An 11,075-nucleotide genomic window follows, 5' to 3' on the forward strand; every position below is an offset into this window, starting at 1 on the left:
GAACGTAAATAAAAGGTTTGCAGGGCATACTGAGAGAGAGAGTGAGAGTTATTTTTTGTTAAGGCAAAGATGGAGATGTGGCAGATTCAAAGCAGGATCAGGATGGAGCAACCATAAATATGCAGTGTACACAATGCCCAGGAATCCCAAGGTAGTCAGGATCCATGTGGGATCAAATTGCAGATTTAAATCTACAAAGTAGCACAAAGTACGCTGCTTTCATTGAGTCAAACAAACTGGGATCTCCCAAACTCGTGAATTGCGTCAAGTACTTGCAGCTGAAGTGTAATATCGAAAAGTTATGTTTAAATCAGTTTGTAGTCCAATTTCAGATGAGCATCAGAACTCCATCTTGTGCTTTGAGCTGACTAGTCCGAACCTGAAAATGACTGAAGAAAGGTTTTAGCCCTTTGTGCAAGTTAAATGCAGGAGAATCTAATCATCTGGTACAAATCACAAGAAAAACTATTGTTCCTGCTTTAGTTTATACAATCATTGCTTTCAACAAAGACAACTATCTATTAAAACAAAATAATGGCTGAAGTAAATGAATTACAGAATCAAATAAATGTTATAGCACAGAACGAGGCCATTTGGCCCATTATATCAGCATCTGTTTTCCAAATGAACATTCACTTAATGCTACTGTCCTGTCTATTCTCTGTGTCCTTAACATTCTTCCTCCTCAGATAACAGTCCAATTACCTTTTGGATGCAGTGAATATATCTAAATATTCCATAGCTTAGAAATTGAATAAAGATGTTCGAGGTTGGCAGAACTGTATCTAGATTTTGCATCCGCAGTAAACTCTGTTTTCAGACTTTTGAATGGACCTATTTAATGTTAAAGTTGATCTCTTTCTGCACCATTTTGGCAGCATAACACTGTACCCTGTATCCTGCACTTGGTTCTGTTACCCTGATGCACTTGGATCATACGATTTGCCTGTAAAGCACAGAAGACAATACTTTTCACTGTATCTCGGTACAGTGACAGTAATAAATCAAATAAAACTAAATCAAAACTCTACATCCTGGAATAGTTAGTTTAGCTCAACATCCTTTTCTTTTACACTGGACTCTCAATCCTTTCAGGAGGGGGAACTGTTTATCCTTTTGACTCCATCCAGAACCCTCATGATTTTGAAGGGAGTGATTGACTCCATGAACCTCATGGAGAGTTAGCATAAATTTAAACCTGTTGCAGGCTTACATTCAGAATCAATGGGCTGAATCATACTTTTTTTTTGGCTAGGTCTGAGTCTGTCTAGGATTTTGAAGGGATATCCACCAAATCTTTCCAAACTCTCCTCATTAACTACTTACTGGATTAGTGGTGCTGGAAGAGCACAGCAGTTCAGGTAGCATCCAACGAGCTGCTCGTTGGATGCTGCCTGAACTGCTGTGCTCTTCCAGCACCACTAATCCAGTATTTGATTTTCAGCATCTGCAGTCATTGTTTTTACCTCATTAACTACTTAGTCTGCTTTCATTTATAACTGATGCTAAACCCACCTTACCATGTGCTATCCCCAGAATAATTTAGCGGGTTCACCAGCACCATCCCTTGCTCCCTTGCCAATTCAAAAGCCCACTGTGCACCCGAACAATCACTGCCAGCCTGGAGCTGACTCACATGGTTCCTATTTTCCCTGGATGTGGCAGACAAGAAAAAAAATCAGCAGCCCCCTGTGTGGACAGGAACCTGGAATTCCAGTTGGCTGGGGTGGTGTCCAAGTGATTCTTGCCCTTCCTTCTGTAGCAGCAGTAGAGACCACAACACCAGACCGTGATAACCTATCCTGAGGGTCTGCAGTTTAAGCACTGTGCCAGCATAAGTGCCATCATCTCCTCCCTCACACTCACTGCATATTTAATACTGTACCTTTCTCCCACCATGCTCGATCATTCTCACTATTACCTCGAATATCGTCCCTCACTCACTGTCACCCCTCTCAATCCCTGACACCATTAACCTCGTATGACCTTTCTACTGCCTCCTCACTCGCTTGGAGCACCTCCCATCCCCCTGGCACCGACAGTGATAGCTGTGCCACCCACTTTCATCTCCTGTAATACTTGCCTCTTTCTCACTCTAGAGTCTAGAGTGGGGTGCTGGAAAAGCACAGCAGGTCAGGCAGGATCTGAGGAGCAGGAGAATCGACATTTCGGGCATATGCCCTTCATCAGGTGCTTTTCCAGCACCACACTCTTGACTCTGATCTCCAGCATTTGCAATCTTCACCTTCTCCTCTTTCTCACTCCAGTCTGCAACAGAGCAGAAAGACTCAAGACCTTCTCCTTTACCTGGAAAAGATCCTGGCTCTGACACCGCAGCAGTTGATCGGCCATGTCCCAAGCCTCTGGACTGGTATCAGAGGCTTCCCTTGACTTACTGTGCTGGGACCTCCCTACTCACCTTGACTCAGCTGAGGCTAGTTCACAAGCATTAAAGGTTCCTTCTGAGTTAAACAGCAAAGCAAGACAGAATGCATTATGACACTTGCATGGAACTAAAGGGGCAGTTCACAAAAAGGCATTGAAAGGCAGGGTTGCTGTGAGCATCCAGGTAGGCTGAGTGAGCATACATTTTGAGAGCAAGTGGAGATGGAACCTTGTCCAGTCCATGAGCTGAGTGCATGTCCCTGAGCACACAGTGTCCTTGCCGCAATGTTACAGTGAGAGTAACCGGGATAGCCTGAGGTGCACCATTGAAGTACAGAAGTGTGTTGTAAGTGGATCAGAAATATGTCTTAAGGCTGGCACAGATTGGGTGCCAGTGTTCAAGGATATGGTGTGCATTTGGCTGTTGCCCATGGAGCAAGGTGTCCAGTGTAGAGAGCTTTTAGAGCAAGAGATGTCCTGAATTCACCAGGTACCTGCTCTGGCTTCCATGTCAAGCTTTCTCAACGTGTAGTTTATTTGATGAGTTTGCTCAGACAGAAAGCTGAATGTTAATTAGCTAACTTAGGCCATCAACAAGGCATTTAACAATCAATAATCTCTCTTAATTGCTTAGTGAGTACTCACCTTGCCACTTACCAGAAGTGTAAAAGGTGGAGTGGGGTGTCCACAACAATGAGATATACATCAATATATCCTGCCGCAAATCTCACGCCACTCAGACCCCTATAAGATTAGATCTGCCCTTATCTGTGCAAAACAGTCCACTTCTTTCTATAAATTTAAAATTAGATGTAAAGTAACAAGAGATATTCTCAGTTTTCAAACATAGCCAGCAGAAAGTGTCATAAAGTCAAAATACACTTGACATAATAGTGGTTTCCAAAACGCTGACATTTATGGTGCAGTTTATGATTCATGAGTACCTCAGATATTTATAACCTGAGAGGTTTCCATCACTGTCAATTTTGCTTTCAGAAACAGCATGGATCCATTGCTTTATTTGGTGGCCAAAATACCTTAATCACTGTTACTGAACACATCGAATCTGCACCCAATCAAAAGTAAATTTTGCTTTCCTTTCCTCACTGCGTTTTCTCCATGGAACACATGCTGTGGTTTTCCTGTCTGGTTATACTTTTCTGAGAAATGCTCTTTACTTGGCCCCTCAAACATCATTGGATTTTTAGGTACATTCTGTGGATGGACTTCCTTGGCAAATACTTCGTCAAGCAAAATCTGAAAATCTAACCCTAACCACCAAAGTACAAGTTCCTCTGTACCACCAATAAGACATAACTGTGTTATTACTTGGGGTTCAGAAAGTAATGGGTTTAAGACCCACTGTGGATCTGAGGCCATAATGTAAGCCTTATGTGCAGCACAAACAGTACTGCATTATTAGAAGCGCCATCTTTCAGATAATGTTTGAAATCAAGGTCCCTGTTTAGGTAGGCATCCAAGATTCCATGGATGATTCAAAGGGAGACTTGGGAATACAGGAATAGCAGGAGGTCATTCAGCCCCTCAAGCCTGTTCCGTCATTCAATTGGATCATGGCCGATCTGTAACATAGTTCCATTTGCCTTCCTCACCTCCATGGTCCATGGTTAACAAAGACCTGTTAGACCAGTTCTGTTGTCCTTTGTCTGCTTCCAAACTTCTCTCTGGGATGGTCTAATTGATGTTGATGTTATGATCTCTTGTCCGAGACTCCTCCACTAGGGAGAAGAAAATGCTACGTCTATCCTAACAATTGCCTTACAATTCCCAAAAAATAGCTCAGTTAAGTCACACCTTAAGCTTCAATATTCAAAGGAATGCAAGCTCTTTTTCTGTTTTTCAAACTTAACTCTTGAAATCCTGGCAATGTGCCAGTGAAGCTGTACTATGATCCTTTCAAAGTCAAGTAAGTCTCTTATATTCCCGACGATTACTTACGAATTAACTAACACCATCAAGATACATTATTTGTTCATATTGCTCCTTTACAGTTTGGGGGATACTGTTGTGTGATGATTGTGCATCTGAGAAAGTGAAAGTAATGTTCAAGTAAAACTTCTCTTGCCTTTTTATCGCCCTTTACAGTACAGGGTTTTGAATATGAAAACTGATATCCAAACAGGACTTCCTTCTACTGCGAGCAGGAACACTATAGATACATTTTACAATTGAACTATTTAAAGGTGGATTAATACAGCAGCAGCTCATGTCCCCTCTGCCCAGCCTAGCCATAAAGTGTTTGAATCCTGATAATAGTGAACATAATTAAGTACACTTACTTTTGTTACTATGACAACATTGCAGGATGGCGATTAGACTGTGAGAAAAATAGATGCATATAGCATACTAATGCTTTGTTAAACAAAAAATAATTCAAACTGCTTAAGCAGTTAATGTGAAATAATCTCCTTTTATGCTGGACATTCAAATAAGCTCAAACGTCAGTCCAGTTGTACTATGTTAATTATTGAAGTGGTGTAACATGGCTCTGGGAGGCTAAATTACTGAAATAGCCATATATCCTCAAGTCGTTGCTACCATTTCCCTTAAATCTGTGAGAAGTTTGGCCAGTATCATGAGATTGTTAGATCTCTATAATTGGCAGAAATGCCAGTGACTGAACATCTGCACATATTTATTGAAGAATGATTGTAAAGCCCAAAATAATAAACCACTCATCAAAATAACATATGGGTGGCATGGTTCTACTGTTTTGAAGTTAGTACTGGTGTACATGCTGCATTATATGTACAATTATAATTTATCAGTAAAGTGTCTGAGAATACTTGAGGATATCAATTACTGGACTGTGGCCTGTCAATAAAATGAAACATCTCCAATAACATCAACTTTTTTCATACATTTGAAGTTCAGGCTTTGAACTGTCTAAGTATATTGTTTCAACAGCTGCTAAGTACTTTGAGGAATGTACTAAGATTCTTGGACCTAATAGACATATTTTATATATGACTGCGCAGATGGATTCTATAAACTTCAGACAGTTAGTTAGTCTGCAGTGTTTTGTATTACATGCCATTTAATTGAACAATATTAAACAAATACTGTAAAAAGCTTAAGTGTATAGAAATTATGAGAAACTTCAATCACTGTAGTGTTCCTCAATGATCATCCTTTATAATTTGCAGTAAACAAGAAACAAACAAAAGCAGAAATTGCTGGAGAAGCTCAGCACGTCTGGCAGCATCTGTTCAGAGAAAACAGAGTTAACATTTCGAGGCCAGTGACCCTTCTTCAAATCTTTATGTTTGAATTAGGAAGTCTACAAAACGTGAGGGACAAAGACGTTTTTTTTTGGTTCAGCACAGAAAAATGATAGATTAAACAGGCAAGTGTCCAGCAAAAGAAGATTGGCAATTTTTACTTTATTTAGAATTTACTGAGCAGAAAAAAAATTCCAGTACATCAGGGATGTTATGAAAGGACATGGACTGATTACAGGAAGAGACTGAAGTACGTAATGAAGAGAGAATTTTGCCTGTGGGGGAGGGAAGAGTGAATTGTTGTCAGTTGATTTTATTTGAAACCATTTGTCCTATCGTCCCTCCCTATTAGACAATAGACAATAGATGCAGGAGTAGGCCATTCTGCCCTTCTATCATTTCATGATAGAATTAGCCATCTTCAGGGAACGAGACCGGTTTCAAAGGGAAGCATTGCCATGTGGAAGGCGATGTTATTCTGTGAGTTCTAACATGTTGCCAAAATGCTAAGCACTCTGTTTAAACTATCTTGCAAGTAAAACATGGCACTTGAAGAAATTCAAGCAAAATGTTAGTCCATAAATACAACATATAATAAATGGCATTGACTAACCCAAGCATTTGTTAACAAATTAGAGGCCAAGTCATAAATTTTAATGTGTATCCACTCTCTACAATCACAAATTCCCTCCAGCTATTCTGCCTCAATGCTCCTGATCTATCTATATTTCATTCCAGTTGAAAACCTTTTTTGGTTCCAGTAATCTGAAATACTGCTCTCAATTCCAGGCCCTGCCTCTCAGGAAAAATATATAGGATTTGTAAGGAGCATTTTATGGATTCATCAGTGTCATATTGGGCATAAAGGGCAACTTTATAAGATTGAGTATAAAGGTTTAGAGGTAATCTCATCAATGAATTTGTTGTGTAATGTAGGTAAAAATAAGAACTGCAGATGCTGGAAACCAGATTCTGGATTAGAGTGGTGCTGGAAAAGCACAGCAGTTCAGGCAGCATCCGAGAAGCAGGAAAATCAACATTTCGAGCAAAAGCCCTTCATCAGGAATAGAACTCTATTCCTGATGAAGGGCTTTTGCCCGAAACATCGATTTTCCTGCTCCTCGGATGCTGCCTGACCTGCTGTGTTTTTCCAGCACCACTCTCATCTAGAATCTGGTTGCGTAATGTGACAAACTCTGAAATGGTTAATGCTGTGGTTGTGCTTGGGGTGGTTTGAGGTGAATCATCTCAGTCCCAGGTCATTTCTGCTGGAGTTATTGTGGACAGTATCCTAGTCTCAACTAACATCAGCTGCTTTATCAATGACCTTCCATCTATCATAAGGTCTGAAGTGTGATGTTCACTGATGATTGAAAAAGGTTCATCACCTTTACAACTCCTCACATACCGAAAAGACCATGTCCAAAAGCAATAAGACCTATTCTACATCTATATCTATGCTTGGGCTGACAAGAGACAGTCTAACTATTGCTGTCTTGACATTCAACAGTGTTAACATCAATGAATCCCCCATGAGAGTTACCATTGATCAGGAACGGATTCAGACTGGCCATATAAACACAGTGGCTACAAGAACGGGTCAGACAATAGGAATACTGCAGCAGATAACTCACCTCCTGGCTCCCCAAAGTCTGTCCAACTCTTGCACCCTAACCCTAACCTTATCATAGACTCCACTTGCCTGAATGTGTGTAACTCCAACAACACTGAAGAACTTGACACCATCCAGGACAAAGCAACCCTATTGATTGTCATTACATCACAGGTATTCACTCCCTCCACCATTGACATTCAGTATCAGCAGTGTGGACCACTGAGAAGATGCACTGCAGAAATTCACCAAAACTCTTTGGAAAGTATATTCAAAATCCATAACCAAAGTTAGCAGGTAAGGTAGAGCACCACCAACTGTACACTTCCCTCCCAGCTGTACATCTGACCTGGAAGGTTGCCATTCTGCAAGTGTCTCAGTGTCAAAATCTTTGAACTCTCTCCATGACAGCATTTTGGGTGTGTACCTGGACCACATGAGCCACCTCACCACTGCCTTTCAAGGGGCAGTTAGGGATCAGGGCCCAGCCAGCAAAACTCATGTCCCCTGAATGAATAACGAACAATACTGCCTAACATGACGATGGACGGGAAAACAGCTTTGAGTCATGAAGGAGAACAACCTGCCATTTGGGTCTCATTTGTAGTCTGAGAAGCAATTTCTATTATAGCTATATAACTTGCTTTTGATCGTGCAAAGAATTACATTGTGTTTTATCTAAAAGCCTCTTCTCATTAGACGTGAAAAGTGTGGCACTGGAAAAGCACAGCAGGTCAGACAGTATTCGAGGAGCAGGAAAATCAACACTTCAGGCATAAGCTCTTCATCAGGATGAAGGGCTGAAGGAGGGCTAATGCCTGAAACATCGATTCTCCTGGTCCTTGGAGGCTGCCTGACCTGCTGTGCTTTTCCAGCAACACACTTTTCAACTTTGATCTCCAGCACCTGCAGTCCTCACTTCCTGCTCTTCTCGTTACCCTACACAGTAGTTTTCCTCTTCGAGATTAGACCAATCAGGCCTCATGCGTCCCAACCTTAAAGGAGATGGTGGCAGCAAATTTATCTGCTGTATTTTTCACTAAGGTAACTGTGGTGAGGATCTTAATGAATTAATGGGGTTAGATATTTCCCCTGACAGAAGAGTTCAAACCGAAGGACAGGTCTTAAAATTAGAAACAAGCCATTCAGGGGTGAGTGTTTGAAGCAATCCTTCGCACAAGAGGTGGCAGAGTTCTGGAACACTTTGTCCAAAGACCTAGCTCGGTTCATTCAAGATTTCAAACTCAGATCTTGATTTTTGTTACACAAGCATATCAATGGATAAGGAACTAAGGTGTGCAATTGAATGATGGAACAGGGTCAAGGGTTTAATGGCTACTCCCGTTTCCAAAACTTACTCCCCTGTCTGTGTGATTGGTCACTTCATCTTGGTCCTTTCCTACTTCTGTTACAAAGGAGAAAGTGAGCACTGCAGATGTGGGAGAGTCAGAGTTGAAAAGTGTGGCACTGGAAAAGTACCAAGTTACCCTTTATTTATTTATTTAAGAAACTGATGCAACTCTGACAGAACCGGCTCTCAGAGTAAATAGGACCTCTGACACTCCTGTTTACATTTGTCAGAAAGTGTGGCACTGGAAAAGCACAACAACTCAGGCAGCATCCGAGAAGCAGCAGAATGTTTCAGGCATAAGCTCTTCATCAGGAATATGCAGTCCTCACCTTCTCCTGTTTATATCTGTCAGCCAGGGCTCCCTGATTGGACTAGGTTAGCATTCCCAATCAGGGAACTCATATTGTATGAGGTCCACCTGGATGGACCTTGTTACAGGTTGTGATGCCAGTGGCAATGGTTGCCTCAGGGCAGATGTTCAGTGTGTCGGTGATGGTCTAACTAGGATGGCCACAGTCACAGAATGAGAGTTTACTATCAACCAAGAAGTGTGCTACTGAGGGGTGGGCTGCTGTCAGTTTGTATATTGTGAAATGTGTTCCAGTAGAGGCTACAGCATTTCAAATGGGTGAGTTGTTTTGTTCTGGGGGAGGGATCCTAGGTCAATGGGTGCACTTCGTCAGCTCTTTGCTCAGAAGACTTTTTTTTATGCCTTTGTGGATATCTAGGACTTCTCAAAAGCAACAACAAAACCTTTTCAGAAACGTCATTCGAAAAACTTCCAACCTCTGCTCGGATCCCAGGACTGAATAGCTTCTGGAACAATATAGGAATAATGAAAACCCTATTGTGGCAAAACCACTCCTCAAGGCACAAAGTGAAGGTCACCACATAAGGTGGCAGAACACAGTGAAGGGAAATGACTTCACACCCTCAAGCTGAAAGGTGTGATTTCCTCTGCTGCCTGGGAGCTGTCAATGTGCAACAACAGTCCAAACTCAACTCCAATGCCTTTGCTACTCAACTCCCGATAAACTCAACTTGCCGGAAAGTAGTGGAACTAAATTGCATGAGTCCTAGTTAAATTCTGAAAGCTACTTGAGAAAATTTCACTAAGTCATAGCCAGTAGAAACAAAACTATCACAGTTTTACAGGAAACAGGAGTGCACAGAACTTGATCAGGAAGTGCTCCTGTCTACATTCAGGAACTAGCACTCATTTTTTATGAGTGGTGTGTAATGTAAAATGCTAGCCCACATTTGTCATGAGAAAGGCATAGAGTCATAGAGTCATAGAGATGTACAGATGAAAATAGACCCTTCAGTCCAACCCGTCCATGCTGACTGGATATCCCAACCCAATCTACTCCCACCTGCCAGCACCCGACCCACATGCATCCAAACCCTTCCTATTCATATATACATCCAAATGCCTCTTAAATGCTGCAATTGTACCAGCCTCCACCACATCCTCTGGCAGCTCATTCTATACACGTACCACCCTCGGTTTGAAAAAGTTGCCCCTTAGGTCTCTTTTATATCTTTCCCCTCTCACCCTAAACCTATGCCCTCTAGTTCTGGACTCCCCAGCCCCAGGGAAAAGACTTTACCTATTTACCCTATCCAAGCCCCTCATAATTTTGTAAACCTCTATAAGGTCACACCTCAACCTCCGACGCTCCAGGGAAAACAGCCCCAGCCTGATCAGACTCTCCCTATAGCACAAATCCTCCAACCCTGGCAACATCCTTGGAAATCTTTTCTGAACCTTTTCAAGTTTCACAACAGCTTTCCGATAGGGAGGAGACCAGAATTGCATGCAATATTCGAACACTGGCCTAACCAATGTCCTGTACAGCCGCAACATGACCTCCCAACTCCTGTACTCAATACTCTGACCAATAAAGGAAAGCATACCAAACGCCTTCTTCACTATCCTATCTACCTGCAACTCCCCTTTCAAGGAGATATGAACCTGCACTCCAAGGTCTCTTTGTTTAGCAACACTCCCTAGGACCTTACCATTAAGTGTATAAGTCCTGCTAAGATTTGCTTTTCCAAAATGCAGCACCTCGTATTTATCTGAATTAAACTCCATCTGCCACTTCTCAGCCCATTGGCCCTGTTGGAATCTGAGGTAACCCTCTTCGCTGTCCACTACGCTGCTCACTATACCTCTAATTTTGGTGTCATCTGCAAACTTATTAACTGTACCTCTTATGCTCGCATCCAAATCATTTATGTAAATTACAAAAAGTAGAGGGCCCAGCACCGATCCTTGTGGCACTCCACTGGTCACAGGCCTCCAGTCTGTAAAACAACCCTCTACCACCACCCTCTGTCTTCTACCTTTGAGCCAGTTCTGTCTCCAAATGGCTAGTTCTCCCTGTATTCCGTGAGATCTAACCTTGCTAACCAGTCTCCCATGGGGAACCTTGTTGAACACCTTACTGAAGTCCATATAGATCACATCCACCGCTTTGCC

The sequence above is a fragment of the Chiloscyllium punctatum genome, chromosome 25, assembly GCF_047496795.1.
Source record: "Chiloscyllium punctatum isolate Juve2018m chromosome 25, sChiPun1.3, whole genome shotgun sequence".
Lineage (NCBI taxonomy): Eukaryota > Metazoa > Chordata > Chondrichthyes > Orectolobiformes > Hemiscylliidae > Chiloscyllium > Chiloscyllium punctatum.